General features: G+C 39.8%; 1 protein-coding gene across 4 annotated transcripts in view; it reads right to left on the minus strand.

Moving 5' to 3' along the window:
* Positions 1-17,787, minus strand: part of NXT2 (nuclear transport factor 2 like export factor 2) — a 71,042-nt gene extending 53,255 nt beyond the window's left edge. For 2 of the 4 annotated variants that reach the window (XM_042876718.1, XM_042876720.1), the window contains exons 1-2: positions 17,693-17,787; positions 15,572-15,656 (exon numbers count right to left, since the gene is read on the minus strand). The gene's annotated coding sequence lies outside the window, so the exon portion shown is untranslated. Of the gene's footprint in view, positions 1-15,571; positions 15,657-16,536; positions 17,015-17,692 lie in introns of those variants that run through there. The other 2 variants (XM_042876721.1, XM_042876719.1) reach the window with 2 other exon arrangements.
* Positions 17,788-17,825: the final 38 nt, after the last annotated feature.

Genomic DNA, 17,825 nt, shown 5'->3' on the forward strand with positions numbered 1-17,825 from the left:
AATTCTTAAGAATTCTAGCCACGAACACATTTTTCACCTGGAATTTATAACTGCTTTCCACACACATACTGATACAACCAAAATCACTGCAAGCAAAGCAGTCTACCTAGCACTATCAAGTGCATGTATCTATTCTCCTGCTAGGCTGCCCACACAACTGAAAGCACTCAAACTACACATCACCAATTCCTGTTAGCACTTAGATGGGAGAACATATACAGAATTAGGACTGATGTAGAACAAAGAATTGTGACTGACTATTCAATACATATTAGGCCTTGTAAACAAAAAGACTGATTTATTTAGTCCTACTGCTGGTGCCAAATTCACACGGAAGCAAAAGCAAGCCTGAATTCCATGCTCTAGAATCATAATAACTTCATGGATAAATGTTATTTTCCATTTTCTAGAAAAGACAGGTAAGAAAGAGAGCAATCAGGATCATTTCTTTCTTCCCTGTGATTTCAATTAATGGTACATATATTTACAAACTATTTTCACTTTCAAAACTGAAAACACAGTGCTAACAGTTTAATTACAAGCAAAGATTTTTGCAAGGGAAAATAGAAATAACATTTCTTAAAAATACCATATTTCTTAAAACAGTGTTATTTACACTAAATCACAATTAAATTATCACTATTAAAAAATAGCCTGTTAAAATACAATTGAAAACACGTGCAACTGAACTTAACCTAAAGATTTTCATGGTAAACATCATTTGCCTCTGTAATAGAATAAATGACGCCTATAAAGTCAGCGAGTTACATGAGAAGGGAAACAACTTCATGCCAACGGGGGGGGGGAAGATTGGCAGTAGTATATTATTGTAATTGTATCCTCTTTCTGCAAAAAGGTTGGTTTTCCCCTTACAGTAACACGGATATTTTGTACTTTATCAGTTATAAAATTCTCAGTACAGCAATTTTTTCATGTTGATGATTCAGTGCAAGTACAAACTTCAAAATAACAATCTTTTCTACCAGCCGGCAATAGATTACTTGTATCTAGTTCAGTGTTAGGCAAACAGTGCTTTGATACAGCTAACAGACCTGGAAAAAAAAAATCAATTGGTACTGGACCATATTTCAGGATTCTGGAGGGACTGATTCTATGACCCTGCATAAGCTGAGCATAGTATGCCCCATACAATAAACTTAAGTGCTATGTTTCCCATGCAAACACAGCAGATGAGACGGGATGTCCCTAACAGAAGGCATGCACACTCTCACAGAAATTAGCTTGGTCCATATTAGCAGAGTATGGAAAAGGAAATCAGAAACCACAACTTCTTATTTTTTAGTTCACCTCTTTGTATCAACCTTAGTTTAGTTTCTAGCTTACAGTTGAGTTTATATTGATTTTAGTTGATCTTAGTTTAACTATTTATGTTAATTGTCTACAGAATATTAGTTCCATGACTACAGTTGGCTGCATTCCAACTCATCGTGCTGACTCATGAACTCAGTGACCCTCTGTCATTCATTTAAAACCTTGCTTTTGTGTGTGAGTCAAGAGCTAAGGATTCTCTTAAACAATAAATTTCTCAAGTCTCATTCTTGGGTGTCAGCTAATCATTGGTGAACTCCTTGCAAATATTTAAAAAACAAGCCAGAACAGTTGTGTTGAATCACCAGCGCGCTCTACCACCTTTTGGTCAGGTAATACACACAAGAGTCTCTCTCATTAAGGGCACTACCAAAGAGCCAAATTCTCACCCTTTCTGGTAATCCAGAGGCTGTACTTGATATTTTAGAATTTACAGGAATGTATTAAATCTTTGCCACTCATGCTTAGTTCAGCTTGTACAGGCAGGCTCTTGCCCTATATTCCCTCCAAATGAAATCCCAAACACGTGGGAACACAGAAAAATAGTGACAACTTACTCATGTTCTAATTTTTAATTCTAAATGAGTCTAAATGTCATTTTTGAAGAAGATTTTTTTTTTAAGCATTGATTGTCATGTATACACAAGCAAAATTTCAATTTGCACAGACATCATAACCCATTATTTCAGCATTCTATAGATTCAACAGCAAGCCTGAAAATTTATCAAGAGGTATGGAAATAAAACACACCAAATTTTGCATGAGAATTTATACAAGCAAATTGCATACATCATAAAACACTTAAAAAATACTTGTGAAAAATACTGTCCCTAGCAGAGGATTAATAGGGTAGGCTTTCTCCATTGTATTTCAAATCAGAAAGTTACAGTCTCCGTTACCTGATCTTCAATTTCTGAAGATCTGATCTTCAAATTCTTCAATTTCTATAAGAGTTTTAGCTAAGCAACCTTAGACACCACTGGCTTTCAATTCTTTGATGCCCCAACTAGTTGCAGTTCTGCAGGAAATACTTACTGATTATTCAGAAATCATTTCATGGAGAGCTGTATTTTCATGAAATCATTTAAGTTCAGAGATAGGGCAAATGACATACTGACAGAAACACTGAATTTGAAGATACAAATACTGTAATTGAGTGCAATTAGAAATTGTACCACTTTTTTGTCCTCAGAGGTCATACTGTCTACAAAGGTGCTCCAGAATTTGTGCACAGCCTGTGACAAAACTTTGTTTCAGAGAAAGGGGAAGGAAGTAGTCATTTTCTGACACACCATAAGTTTTTTTTGCAGTGAAAGCACACTTTGCCTCCCTTTTTGCTCTTAAAATGATGAAAGAGTTCTCGAGCCATAACTGGCAGAAGGAAAGTCAAATAACATGCACAAGTGTAGGGCTCCACCTTAATCTCTCATTTTAGGCTGTACCCACTCCTAAAGTAGCAGTGCTTGTGCCACTCAGTGTTGGTTCATACAACAGCAGTTCTAGGGGCAATATTTTTATAATGGGTTGAAGATGCAGGAATATTTTATTTACTGTGTGAATATTAGAAATACATATTAATTAGGACAAATAATCAAGCACATTTACCAAAGTTTTTCTTTTTTTTTTTTAAACCAGAAGTTTGAGGACAGATACAATCAATCATGTACTTTAGCTTTGCTTGTGCAAATGCAAGCAGCCTTTGGCAACCTCCTTTGTTATCTGTACTTACTCATCACTGCAACACAGTTTAATTTGCTTTACGTATTTGTTTTGTGTGGACAATATAATGATAGAATGGTTTGGACTGGAAAGACCATACAGATCATCCAGTTCAGAACCATGCAGTGACACCTCCCAGTCGATCAGGCTGCGCAGGGCCTTGAGCACTTCCAGTGATGAGGCATCCACACCTTCTCTGGGCAGCCTGCTCTTCTGCCTCACCACCCTCACAGTGAAGTAAATAAACATGTACTACTTTTGGCAAAATTTCCTCCCACCGTTTCTTCCTTTTATTTTTTAAGTAAAAAATACAGGATTGACTAAGAAATAAAATAGAGAAACTAATGATGATCATGTCCACCTGACCTATGCTGAAGTAAAAAAAGTCTTGAGCAATTAATAACTAAAGTGTGTTTGTATTATTTTAATACTACATTCCCCTGTTGGGCTTCGCATGTTTTTCATTGTTGTCATCAGGATACTGATGCAAATGCAAGACAGAATGCTTTCCTACATGTAACGCTACAGATCTAGTCTAAGCCCAACCACTGAGTGAATGTGATATTCAGTCTAACAGAATCCTTAGCACCATAGCAGGCATGACTTCAGCACTGACTCAGCTATAATGATGAAATCTATTAGAGCTCTGACATCCTTTCTTGTGATACAATGGATATTTCTCACACATCTCCCATTCAAGTACAGACGAGGCCCAACTCTGTTTAGTTTCTGAGATATTACATGATCCTACTTCAAGCACAAAAGCAGTTCAACTAACATGCTCATTGGCTTTCTTAATGCTAAAGTCATTAACATGTTGCCTCTTGCTGATTTTGTGACTCAAATTAGACATTCAACATTGCTCACTTCCAGAGTTATTTACTTTTTCCACTATTATTGCAATAGCAATTGCTTAAAATGGGACACTGAGATACCACTTCTATAAAAATCTTGTTATGCACATTTTAATTACAGAAATCTAGTAATAGATGTGTAATAATGTATTCAGTAATAGTACTGAGCACAGACCTTACATGTTGTACAGCTTTCAGTCACAGAAAGTTCATTGGCTATCTTGGACTACAAGCACAAAAACTTAGGTTGGTCTGCACAGACATGTCCAGATCTATCCTAGTAAAATATATTATAGCCATTTTGAAATCTTTATGATCTAGAAATAAATATATGGGGCCAAATACCACTCATAGGTATACAAGAGCTGTCAGGAGTAACTCATTTCTGTATTTAATTTGCAGATCATTAAACTTCAGGTTTGCTTCTCCAAATTTACACTAGTGCCCCTGAAAGGAGGACGCGCTCCTACAACATGGAGGTGATAGAAGCAACCAGTCATTTATCTCAGAACAGATCCCAGCTCAGCTGGTATTAATATTTACCCTTTAGATATTAGGTATCACTATAAAGACAGAGGAACATGTTGCTTTAACACAGAGATTTGCTGAAAAACATAGCATTAATATTACTGGAGTTCAGCTTAGTTATCTATACAACCTTTGAGAATGTGAGGAACTAATTAAGGGTGGCTACAACATTTTAATTATTTGTCTGTTCTTGACATATCTCCCTTATCTCTTCCTTCCACATTTTAATTCCCTTCCACATTCTAATTTAATCAGTTCCAGTTTTAATCTTGATTGTAGTCTTGCCACTGGACAACTGATTGCTCTCCCCGTGCTTTTAAATGGATAAGGAAAGTTTAGTCTTATTCCCTTCCTTCTTCCTTTCCTCATTTTACCTAACTGCTCAGATCCCACTTTGATAGTCTCCTAGGGATTTTAAACTACTTTGCATGTCAGCAGCACTTTGATGTTAAATAGCATTACCAAGGCCATTCTGACAGAAGGATCAGGAGCAATCTGTTATGAAACCAAGTGCTCTGTTTAAATTTGTTTATTTCTGTTCTAAGTCTAGGTGCTTGGAGTTGTCATCATGACTCAGAGCAAAGTTGCAGAGCCCTAGCTCTATGAAGAGATTAGTCACTTTGTTTTTTTGCACTGAGCTGCTCTGAGTCAGTTTCACATTGTTGCACAGGGAGTACCTGGGTACATCTACAAATGGTGCAGGTAACTCCAGTGCACATTTCTGGAAGAAAAGCAGCGTCTTCATACCTGAACAAACAGTTGACCAAGCCTACCTCAGTGTCCCCAGGTCAGAAGTTGGCTTTAGAATCAGAAATGATAACATGTGAATCAACATTCATATTGTTTTCCTTTGTCCAAGAAGAAACTTCAGTGTTATCACTCTGAATTTAATACACTGGGTATGCTGAATGATCAGCTGAGCTGTGCTCTTAAATCATTATCTACTTCAAGGATTATACATTTAGACACTAAAAGATTTAATTGATTTCTTGTACTTTGAATCCTGAGAAATACATCTTTCACTTTTTACACCTTGGTATAGCATGATTTTAATAAAGCTGAGAACTAGGTTTACTCAATTAAGTCAGCTGCTTTACTTGATTGCACACAGTGATTTTACATATAGCACGATCCTAAACAAGTGACTCACTTGTGCAGACCTACTTTTCATTTGTTGTCTGTGCTACATTTTCTCTTTTATGTGTATGTATATATATATATACACACACACACACACACAAGACATATTTATATGTATGAATAGGAAAGGAAGGAGAGGGATGATGACCCAATCCACTTCTAAGTTACAACAAATTAGCAGTACTCTCTCTAAGGCCATTCTGAGTTAATTCCACCACCACAAGGCCTGAGCTTGCTCCCCTCTCCTAACAGTACATTAGCTATCTATTTTTTTTCCCCCCTTCAGACTATTTGATGTATCCTGCTGTTTTACTAAGCATTTAGAAGGCTTTAAAATGCCTTCTAAATCATAGCATATAAAAGAACAAGTTCAAAACATTAATATTAAAACTTGAATGAAGATATTAAATTATTTTCCAGAGAAATATAATGGCTATTTTAAAAGTTTTATTTATTTTCTAAAGAAAACAGTCTTCAAATGCCTAATCAGCACATGAAGGACACGTTCTCTGCCACTCGTTCAGACCCTAACTTAATTTGCCCACATAGGGGTATTATCTATTGTACGCATTCGTTGTTTAAACTTGTGTCATTTACATTTGTGTCCTTGATTTTCTTAATCATCCATCTAAATCACACACAAAAATATAAATGCTTTTGGAATATCCTCTATCATGGCCATTGCAGTTTAACAGCACTATTTTGAGTCATGAAGTCTATAAATCTATTTGGGACATTCATTTGTAAGACCAAATGAAATACAGTTTCATTACATCATACGCATACAATACTTGTATGCTGAAGGGGCTGACATCCAATGCCAGATTCACCTTGCAACATTCAAAAACAATTGAAACTTGGCACATGAACACTTCAAATATGAAGTAAGAAACAGAACATTAGGTAAGATTTTGAGATCTTCTCAACGCTACTCTTCTACAAACTGTCAGGAGATGAGAAATGTGTTGCTACAAAGTGGAGTGCACACTTTATCACAGGGGTTTTAGAAGTGGCACTTTATTTCAAAATGCGTCAAATGCTACTCTAAAAAGAGAGGTAAGCCTTTGTTAATCTATGATGAAATATGTAAAACAATTTGAGACTTACTGCCCTGTATTAAGTGTTATTATGCTGCATACTATATACATATATGGAGAAATAACACTCAACTGCCAACATTATGTAACAGAATATTGCACTACTGAAATAACAGAAGGGAAGCTTCACAAGGCATGAGAGGATTGATTTTTCACTCATACAACATATTCACACACACTTTTTCCTCTCCTCTCATTCAAAAATTGTTAAATAAAAATAAATCAGGCTGTGGATACACAGGACAATTATCCTATTCTCCAAGATGCATCATACCAAGAAGCACTGGATTAATCTTCGCTGGTGTATTAAATCAAGCATAATACAAAACAAATAATATTAAAGATGTTGCAATTACCTAAAAAGGAATTGTAGGTAATGCTTCTTCTCAGAACTTCATTAGTTGTGGGTAGTAATACTGTGGAAGTTCAGCAGACTGTCAGTTGTTCACTGACCACATGGTGCACCACAGAGACAGTGAAGATCAGGTCTATCTATTTATCATATGGTTATATCCTCCAAAGTGACTTATAGGGTTCTTACACACATGGGCACACTGTAATGGTGATAATCACGACAAGGGTAATTTATTACTTCATCCATATTTCATTTTACACGAAGTGATAAAAAGTAAAGCTTGGCGAGCAAAAAAACTTCGCAGTAACACTACAGCCCTCACAGTAGAATTTCAGGAGACAGCACAAATATTCAGTGACAATCTCCTGTTGCCACAGTTTACTGCAACATTTTTTTCTGGCTTTATCATCACCTATTGCATTTTATAACAATGTTTTGTTCCTGTGAAAACGACTTGCGGATCCGTGAAAGCTCTTTCTGACAAAGGGTCACCCAGGATGGAATTCCAAGTCTCATACTTAAAACTGGATTGCACAACCTATATTCATGTTAGTGGGCAGCTGTTTGCCCAAGCATTCCTACAGGCTAGAATCAACAAATCGATAACTTCTCTTGTACTGATAGGTGTGTAATTTGTGCCTTAACTACACAGCTCAGGTAAAATGCTTTTAGAGGTCACTATAAAGGTACAAGCATAGCTGTCTGACACTGAAATGAGTCTTTTCAAGATCTGCTATCCTATCTGCTTTATGTTTTCTTCCTTCATTAATGGGGGAGGAAAATAAATACTACTCAGTGCAGACATGGCATATGATTACTGTTGCTAGCAAGTTAGGAATCATAAATGCTTGATTCTGAGTAGATCACAAGAATAATTAACATCTTTAACCATTAAGAAAGGTGGACCTTTGCATTGCTGATCTAATGTAACAAACAAATACTTCAACCTTTACTATTTGCAGGTAAACCAATGTTGATGTAAAAAATCTGCTGACTAAATCTGTTATAAGACACTGTAGAGTTTGATTAGCTGATCAAATTTATTTGGTTATTACTACATCTTTTATCCAACACACAGGAAGTAGTTATTTTTGTTGGTTTGTGTCAGAACAACTTTCTTTTTTTAAAATAATCACTAAGAACTCAGCTTTGTTTCATATTTTAGTTGGTGATTACTGGTCTTGCTAGATCTGCCTCAAATCACAGTGCTTTGAAGTCACATAGGTGTTTCTAGTATATTCCCTTCACTGCAACAGATGTGCTTCTAATTTATATGGGACGATAAATGAGTGCCAAGGAAGAAGCATGAGTTTCAGATCTGGCAAGAGAGTAGTGTCCCACCAACAAATGAACAATAAAGCAAATGCCGAACACCAAGCATCAGCTGGAACGAAAAAAAAACTTCTGGAAGTTATATGGCATTCTTGCATTTTCACAACATCCCTCCTGAAAGCAGCACCATGAGCACTGCAGTAATGAGCAAGCCTTCAAGAAGCATTGTTCCCTTCCATGAACAAGGAAAGAAGTTGGGAGAAACTGGGTTGGAAGTAAACATACCCATCATTTTCCTCCTTCCTGTGTCAGCAAACAGAGCTGACTGGACAGGAGAGAGGGAACGTGCTTCATCTGGCAAAGGGCCGACAGCACACTCCCCACTTGTGCAATGCTAAAGCTCAGGGGAACTATGATTCAGAGGACTGTCTGAGTCATAACTTCTTTTTGAGCTCCTTCTGAAGTGGTAAGGCTGTTCTGTCCCATTCAAAGAATGGGACAAGCAAAGCTTCCATCTTATCCCCAATTTTGAAATGTGTCAGTGAGATCAAAAGCACCAACTTTGCAAGGGGCAGCAACACATGATTTTCTACTCACCATTACTTTGCAGTAATTAAGACAGTTATTTTACAACAGTGGGAAAAAAAAAAAAAATCACCCACTGCTAACAAATTGAAACAGCAAAATTATTCATTATCTGTGTTTTCTAAAGTGTCTGCATTGTCCTGCTGCACAGTTGAAATATCTACATAGCATATATAGAGAACTATACCAACTGGTCACCACATAAGCATGAACAAAGGTTATGAATATGCAACGTAACTGTGCATTATAATTTAACAGCTTTAGAACTTTAACTTCTAAAGATACAGGAGGGGAAATCATCTGCTAAAATCATCTGCTAAAGATTATTAAATAATTCACTCAGAAACAATACTGCAATTCATTATGGATTAAAATAGGGCACAATTTATGGTGTTGTAAACAATTAAGTTTTAAATCCCATGTCAGAGGGCAGATTGTAATCAATCTAATTTATATTGAAAATATGTTTAATTATGACGCACCAACATTGAAAACATCCTTCTTTAGCTGCACCACAATGCATCTTTGTTCTACTGTTCCAGAGTCCCCAAAGCAGGGAAAACATCGCTAAGCTTCCTAAATCATTTCCACTAAATATAATGAACAATTGTTTTTGTAATCAAGGACTACACAAATGCCTCAACTACCACTGTGTTGCAAGCCATGAAAGAAAAACAGACTGATTCCTAAATCACTAATTCCCAGCAGTCTCTTTGAAGCAATACTGAAAGTATTCTGAAATAGGTTAAAACTCTACAAATTGCCTACAAAACTCTACAAAAGCCTACAGAATTAATGCTAGCATGCAGTGTAGGAAAGGAGAGTGCTGATGACCAGAAGGCCCTTCCCACTTCAAATCACATTTGCATTGGCTCAAAAAGAGCAGATGACCTTCCTGAACAACATCTAGCACTATGTATACTATGAGTTCTTCTATCAATTCTGTCACAGTGTAAAATGCCTCTCTCAGCTGGATTACGCTTGCTATGAAGTAGTCTGTCAGTACAACACGTCATTATTTGAAGCCCTACAACACTTTGAAGCATCTCCATGTCAAATTCATGCAGCAACTAGGAAAAATTGATTTGCCTGTTTTCATCCATACTCTTCAAGTTATATACACATATATACGTGTCTATACCTATACACACATGGAATACTCAATATTAGAGAATACTACTAAACCTCAACAAAAACTTATGTATTTTTAGATGATCCCATAAAAATAGTTTGGTTAAAAGAAGTTTGAGCTACCCAACTCTAGAGGTAGTTCACAGATCACTAAAAATAATCTGTATTACTCGGACATTACAGGGGAAGGTTTCAGCTTTTCCATGCAAAGTTGGTTTTTTTTTTCCTTCTCTCCAATGGATCATAGAAAAGACAAGAGTTTGATTTGCCTTCCTTACTTTATATCTCTCTCTTCGAGGCTATGCGTATGCCCGAGACATTCAGCAGGTCTTTGTACTCAAGTAGCACTGTACAACAGATACCACGTTGAGGTCACAAGTTCACATTACGTGCATTTCCGTGGTTTTACTTTATACTAACTTTAATTTCAGCCCATAGATTGAATGATTAGCAGCTGGAGTGCATTAAGGCTACATCTACATTAACAAGAAACATAAACAGTACAACAGAATCTATACAGCCAAGAACCAGCGTTGAAAACTTCATGTCTACTGAACATGCATTTGGCAGTTTACCTGATAGCATGCAGCACGTTAACCATGCTACTCTACAGCAGCTTCTGGTCTTATTTCACCAGCAAGGAATTCAGTCTGCGTGCTCTTAGACTGTTCCAGATCACAAATCAAAACAAGGTAATTAGGGACAAATGAGAAATTAATTTTAAGTTCACTTAAAATGTACAAGGGCTCCAAAAATAATACCTCTTATTTCTTGATGCTGACCCATTTGTCAGAGACAAATGGTGGAATTATGATAGTGAAGGTTGAACCTTCCCTCCAATATCCCATTACATTTTGTTGCTCTGTGACAGAAGGCAGCAGAGGTGCAGTCTGACACAGTGGCACACAGAGGTGAGGATGAAGCAAAGGGATGGGACTGAATTCCTCCATGCAGAAAGAATGGCACCCACTGCCATCCATCGACATTTACAGAGACCAAACAGTGGTGTGAGTGATACTTCTCAGCAGCTGTGACAGCAGGACACCTTCACTGGTACAGATGCTCACAGGCAAGGTGTACAGGCTCTTGTAAAAAAAAAAAAAAGCTGGTAAAAATGCACACAGCTAATGGTGGTGACTAGGTTGGAAAAGAGCATTTTGTAGCTGAGATTTTCTTCAATCAAATGGTGTTTTTGCGCTCTTCACATCTGTTGTAGTTTCCATAGAAATAAATAGGAGGCATTACTTTTGGAGTGATGTCCATCAATACACCCCAGTTATACTGCTGGAATGCATCTTAAGATTCGTCAAAAAAAAGGAATTCAGTACCCATGCTCCAAGACCATCCTCTTCAAAAGCAATCTCTAGTCCCAAACTGCTGATACAGATAAGGCCTTTGCAATCCAGGCGCACATCAGTTCTGTTTTTTTTTTTTTTGCTCCACCTATGCTTCCTAGCAGAGCTCTATGAGATTGCTTCACTTCCTTATCCAAGGCAGGCATCGCCCTTTAGAAAAGACATGTTTGAGAAGCAGAATGTCATTTACTAAAGCCTACATCATTCCTTGTTCAAGAGCATGAAAAAAAATACAAAAAAAAAAACACTTCTTTACTACCTTGCATGGGCTACCACCTGTAGTGAGATAAGATTGTGCAAGAGAAACATGTAAAGCCACTACCATCCTTCCCTGAAACCGTATCGAAAAGATTTCATACAGTGAGGAGCACAGGCACTCTAGAACTGCCTTTTCCACATACCAAATGATGGAGTTCCCATGAATTATTTGTTGTCTGAAGACTAAACTCTAAGCTAGCACTTATTCTACAATGGAAATTGGCCACACTGCTAAAAAAAAAAAATAAATACTAACAAGAGCAAAGTTAAAGTATTTCATTGTGATAGCAGGTCCAGCATCTCTAGAAGTTACTTATGCTGCCTCTGTTTGAGAATCACAGAATGGCCAGGGTTGGAAGGGACCTCAACGATTACGAATCTCCAACCCCCTGCCACATGCAGGGCCACCAACCTCCACATTTAATAGGAGACCAGGCTGCCCAGGGCCCCATCCAACCTGGCCTTGAACACCTCTGGGGATGGGGAGAGGAAGAGGAGGCATCGAAGAGGCGGCACCTCTGAGCTGTCAGTCAAAGATACCATACCGGAAAAATACCAGCCCAAGTTCTCCAGCAGAAAGTTCAGGCTCAGTTGAAGAACAAGTGAGAGATACAGTCTCTGCATGGAAAAGGATTTACATGCCAGAATTCCTTCTTTAAAATACTTTCCCTTAAGTTAAATGACGTTTCCTCCTCTTAGAAGTACTTTTCTGAAGTTCAGGTGTTGCTCCATTACAGAATACCACTGTTCTTTCTGACTTTATCTGACTTTACTCCACAGTATTCATCAGAAAATACAATAAGTCTAAATTAAGACCTACTCCATTAACAACAGTGCATTCCTATGTTTTTCTCAAATTCAGTTGTTCATATGCAGTTAAAACATATGCCCTTATACAGTGAAGGATGATAATTCAGACACAGGAGAGCCCACAAGAATTATTTTCAGAAAATAGTTTCTATGACTAGCACTAGATTGGAAATTCCATGTCTCGCTGTATAGATGAGATATGGTTCTTTCACTCTTGTATCAAGAAGAAAGGACAATTTCTGTCAATTAAAAAATAAAGTGTTGAAGCTAAGTAAGAACGGCACAAGATAAAACTGCACGAGGAGCAGTCAGTTCATTGAGCACGGCTGCCGTTACAAGTACATGCACACTCATTCCCCGAGACAGATATTGCTGTAGAAATGCAGATTCAGACCAATCTGACCCCCAGCACACCAGTACTGATGCTCAGAGACTGCAGCTGGAGATGTAAATGTATCAGACAGACAAATCCATTTGCAAACTTGTATTTTCTACCTGTATTGCTCAAGTAACTTCCATCAGGAGAGAAACAAATTACTTGCAACTTCATTCATCATCAAAAAAAAAAAAAAAACAAACAAAAGAAACAGATAAGTAACTAGATCTTCCTTAACCTAAGGACTTGTACAATAATTGCAGCGATGGTATCATCCAGTATAATGCTGAAACTTCTCATTTATAAATGTCCAAAGGGCATTTAATTAGACTTCCACTCTTTTGTTTTTTAATCAAAGAATTAAAGACATGCTTTCTAATCCATATATAACATCATTTCAGTAGATCACTGAACAGTTTTTCTTTATCAAAACAGTCTTGTATGTTACTAGGTGGCACAAACTAAACCACCTTTTATTTCCAGTTACATAAATGAACATCTTAAATTTCTGTTCAACTGCTATTTCCCAAAGGCAATCTGTGAAACCAGTAAATACACTTTGGTTGCTTAAGCATTTTCCCTATCTTACTGAGCTGGACATACAGCCAACAACTGTAGTTCAAAAAAGGACGCATCTACGTTTCTCTCATTATACCAGTTGCATAATATTCCACATTATCTCAAAGCTCTCATCACTAAACAACCCAAACTGCAAATAACAACTGCCCATACATCAGAAAACAAATAAGCAGAATAATCTTACTATTCATTCCTGATCCAGTGAGAAAGTGTTTTGCAAACTTGAGCATATGCATTTGAAAAACAGCAGTCTGTGGTTCTTTTCACTGCATGGTGTCACTATCCCCAGTTATACAAAACAGTAAAGAATCGAAGTGTCTGAGCATCTTCTGTAGACAATTACGTGATAGGATTAGACAGTGAAAGGAATAAAATGGAACAAGTAAACAACCGGATCTCCTCATCAGAGAGGTGCTGAGCACCCACAGCTCCCTCTGCATTAAACTGGGCACCTCTGTAAGGTGCTCACCTTCAGCCTTTGTGCCTAAAAATCTGAAAATCAAATCTAGACGTTTTCATTAATCGGGTTCAGTACCGTATTAAACACAGCAAGGAGATATGGGTGCAGGACTTATAACCTCATGTAGTTCACACCTGGAAAGTGAACTTTTTGGGGACTCAATTCAGTGGATTCTACATAGTTGTAAGGATAAGAGAACCCTCAGGGTGGCTCTCACAATGATCTTTACATAGCTCTTGATACTGTACACATCTTAGGTTCACAGTCACTGAAAGAGTTTATCTCCAAAATCACATCACGAAGAAATCGAGGAACTTCAGTCTCTATTCAATAGCTGAAGAATTGAAAAAGGTAAACAAAAAGAATTACCCAGTCTAATGCTATAGAGTGATGGATAATAGCAGGGTAGCAAAGTCTTAGGCTACAGAAAACGAGAACAAGCCCAAAGGCAGCAACCACAAACACAGAAACAAAGGGAGAAAAAAAAAAAAAATCTGCTTACCTTTAGAAGACTAAAGGCACACAGGTATCTCCAACAAGATACCCTTGCCCCTACTGCCAACCCTTAAATGAGGTCTGGGAATGGGGTGGATCCTGGCTCCACCCCTTCTGATCACTCAAGTACATTGCATGCACCTGAGCTCCCCTGCTTGGCCCTGCCTTCCCACCAGGTGCTCAATCACTGCTTCAAGCCACGACACAGCATTTCTCTGCACCCAAGAATGTAGGGCATAAATCTAAGAAAGCTTGGAATTCCTGATCTGTTTTTTCCCTCTAGACAGAGTAATATCCTTTCATTTTCTTATTTGACTGACATGGGGTGGACGGGAAAGTTTCCCTGTTTGCAGGATAACCCAGCTATAACCTATTAACATAAAACCATTATTCCATTTGATTTCTTGAGTTTACTTTGCCTCTTGTATATATCAACTATGCCAGTGCTGAGAACAGAACTGCTAAGAAGTTAATGACAGCTGCCTACATAGGAACCACAGTGAGAAAATGAGAATTTTAAAGGAAGAGTTTGAGCCAGAAATATTTACGTATAAGAAAATTTATGTTAATTTATTTTATGAACATAGTTCAAATATTTAATAAGATGTTGGAAATGTATACAAATTTACAGTTGCCAAAATAGCACCATACAAAAACCTGAAAGCTACAGAGCTTAGGTTTCACTCAATATTCTTTGTTACAGTGAACTGATAAATATTTCTGCAATATTGTTAACCTGAAATTCTACAGTAAATTTCCTTTCCATTTTATGTTGTGTGCAATACTGAGCTAAAATTGTGTTTTCCTACTTTTTTTTCTTGCCATTTTTCAGGTTATTACTCTTCCAGGATCAGCTTAAGATGTGCATGATACAGGCTGGTGATAAGCAGAAGCAACGAGCCACAAGTCATGCAACATTGTGTGCAAAACCATTCACCTTTCTACGTTGTAACTGAATTAATAACATTGTTCTTTGGAATTGCAGGAGACACCCACGGGAACCCACCATTCGTCCCTCAACATTTCTGCAGCAAATGCCACATGGCTCTCTTTGGCTCAACAGAACAAGTGTCAATCTCTTCATTACTTCATATTACAGACTTTACAACCAATTATGGAAACTATAAAGAAAGCAGTGGCTCTAAATTCTGATGTTTTACTGCACCCACCTCACATAGGCACGTGGTAGGGTAGAAACAGCAAGTCAATGAAAGAAAAGCAAACATACCTCCACATTTCAGAATGACAGGTTCTTCTAGTCCAGTGAAGATCAAGAGACACGAAGAGGGGATCTTCATTTCCCTTTACAACTGCTGGAAGACAAATTAAGCACAGTTCAGGAAGCATTTAATACATAGGCAAGGCTGGTTTCTATAAGTAAAACTAAAGAATTTCTACAGAAAAACAGTAATTGTGATTCGATAACTACAGCAAGGAACTACATTTATTTGAAAAGACTCATAGAATGGCCTGGGTTGAAAGGGACCACAATGATCATCTCGTTCCAACCCCCTGCTATCTGCAGGGTCACCAACCAGCAGACCAGGCTGCCCAGAGCCACATCCAGCCTGGCCTTGAATACCCCCAGGGATGGGGAATCCACAGCCTCCTTGGGCAACCTGTTCCAGTGCGTTACCATCATCTGCGTGAAAAACATCCTCCTAATATCCAATCTAAACCTCCCCGCATCTGTTTAAAGCCACTCCCCCCTGTCTTATCACTATCCACCCTCATAAACAGCCATTCCCCCTCCTGTTTATACACTCGCTTCAAGTACTGGAAGGCTGCAATGAGGTCTCCCCAGAGCCTTCTCTTCTCCAAGCTAAAAGAAATTAGACAACATTTCTATACCTCCTAATAATGGAAGCTGAGAAAGCATAAGCAAATTAAAGATTACTATGCAGTTTGGGGAAGTATGTCCTAACAGTCATATACGGAAACATGAATAATTCAAGCTCTGAGGAAGGCCAAGCACTCTTCTTAGCCAAAGAAATTCCATCAGAAGAAAGCGCTCCTATCGTCTCCCTTGCTCACAGCCTGCGCATCACAAATGGCTCCTCCCAACCCAGAATTCCTTCTAGTGGGATACGGATATATTGCTTCTAAACTCCTGAGAGAAAACACTGTAGCTAACTGCAATGTAGTAGCATACGACTTGTAAAAATCACAAAACACTGATGTGTTTCTGCTTACATCCAGAGATGGCCTATTCAGTCTCTGCCAAGGGAGCCCACAGGTGGATGACCGAGAAGTAGAATCCATACACCAAATAGAAGCCCCACAATTCTTCTTTTAATCGTTTTCTCATTGGGAAAGAATGGAGAAGTACAAATAATGAGGCACTTGCCATCAGCAAAGCAAGCACCAGATTTGGCACGCCAGCTCCCAGTCTGTTACTGGAGGTTCCAGAAAGTACTGGTTCCCACATCCAAGAGGCAGAAAACACCGAGGAACTCATCCAAAAAACATAACAAGCGCGTGGCGGGAGCCGGTGTCGAGCACTGGTTAGAGCTGCCGGCTGAGAGCTCAGAGCAGCGCTGGGAGCAGTGCGGGCATCCGACCACGGACGTGATCTCAGCGCCAAGGGAAAGGACGATCCTGACGGGACCGACCGGCACAGCGCTCAGCACTAACGGGACCTCGGTGGGGGAACGCCTGCAGGAACGGGGACGCAGCACGGACTGCGCGGAGCGGCGGCACCCCTGCTCCCACACAGCCCAGCAGGCAGGTGAAGGGCGGGAAACGGCTCCGCGCCCTCAGCTACTTTATTTAAATGGTGGAGCCCGAAGACATTGAGCTTCGGCTGTGCCTGCGGTTTCGGCCATCACAGAGAAAAACTTCCCGCCGAGGGGCGGCGGGGATCCCGTCACCTCGAGGCCGACGGGGCGGAGCACAGCGCGGGCTCCGGCCGCCTCTCACACGCAGCTCCGCGTTCCGCTCCCGGCTCAGCAGCCGCCCGCGCGCTGAAGGTTGTTTACTTCCCCCGCGGCGCGTGCGCGCGCCCGCTCACCCTCCCTCTCCCCTCATCCCTGCACTCCGCCACCACCGACGCGCCCCACCGGCCAATCAGAACCGCCATTGACCGCGCGGGGGGCGGGCACCTTTTAAACAGGAGCCGGGGAAGGCAGCGACACTGCCCCCTCCCCTCGGCCTGAGGACGCGGCCGCTCATTGGGCGAGGGCCCTGCCCGTCTCCCCGAGCGCCCGCCTTCCGCTTGACTCGCGCCGCCGAGTAGCCGCAGCGCCCCGCCCCCGCCTCCCATAGCTGTGTGTGTGAGGCGCCGATTGGGCACCGCCCCACCGCTCGGCCCCCTCCCGTCAGCGCCGGCCCCGCCTCCGTCCCCACGCACCCGTCTCCAGCACAGGAAACACCCCGCCACGCCGCGGCCGGCCTGAAGCCCCCGTCATCTCCCTTTGGCCCGCGGCGCTGTCGCTCCACTGAAGTCCCGCCTCCCCCGGATAGAGCGCGACGAAGCCCTCCCT

Source organism: Lagopus leucura, unplaced genomic scaffold (genome assembly GCF_019238085.1).
Source record: "Lagopus leucura isolate 7727_CA_CO unplaced genomic scaffold, USGS_WTPT01 Super-Scaffold_100016, whole genome shotgun sequence".
NCBI lineage: Eukaryota > Metazoa > Chordata > Aves > Galliformes > Phasianidae > Lagopus > Lagopus leucura.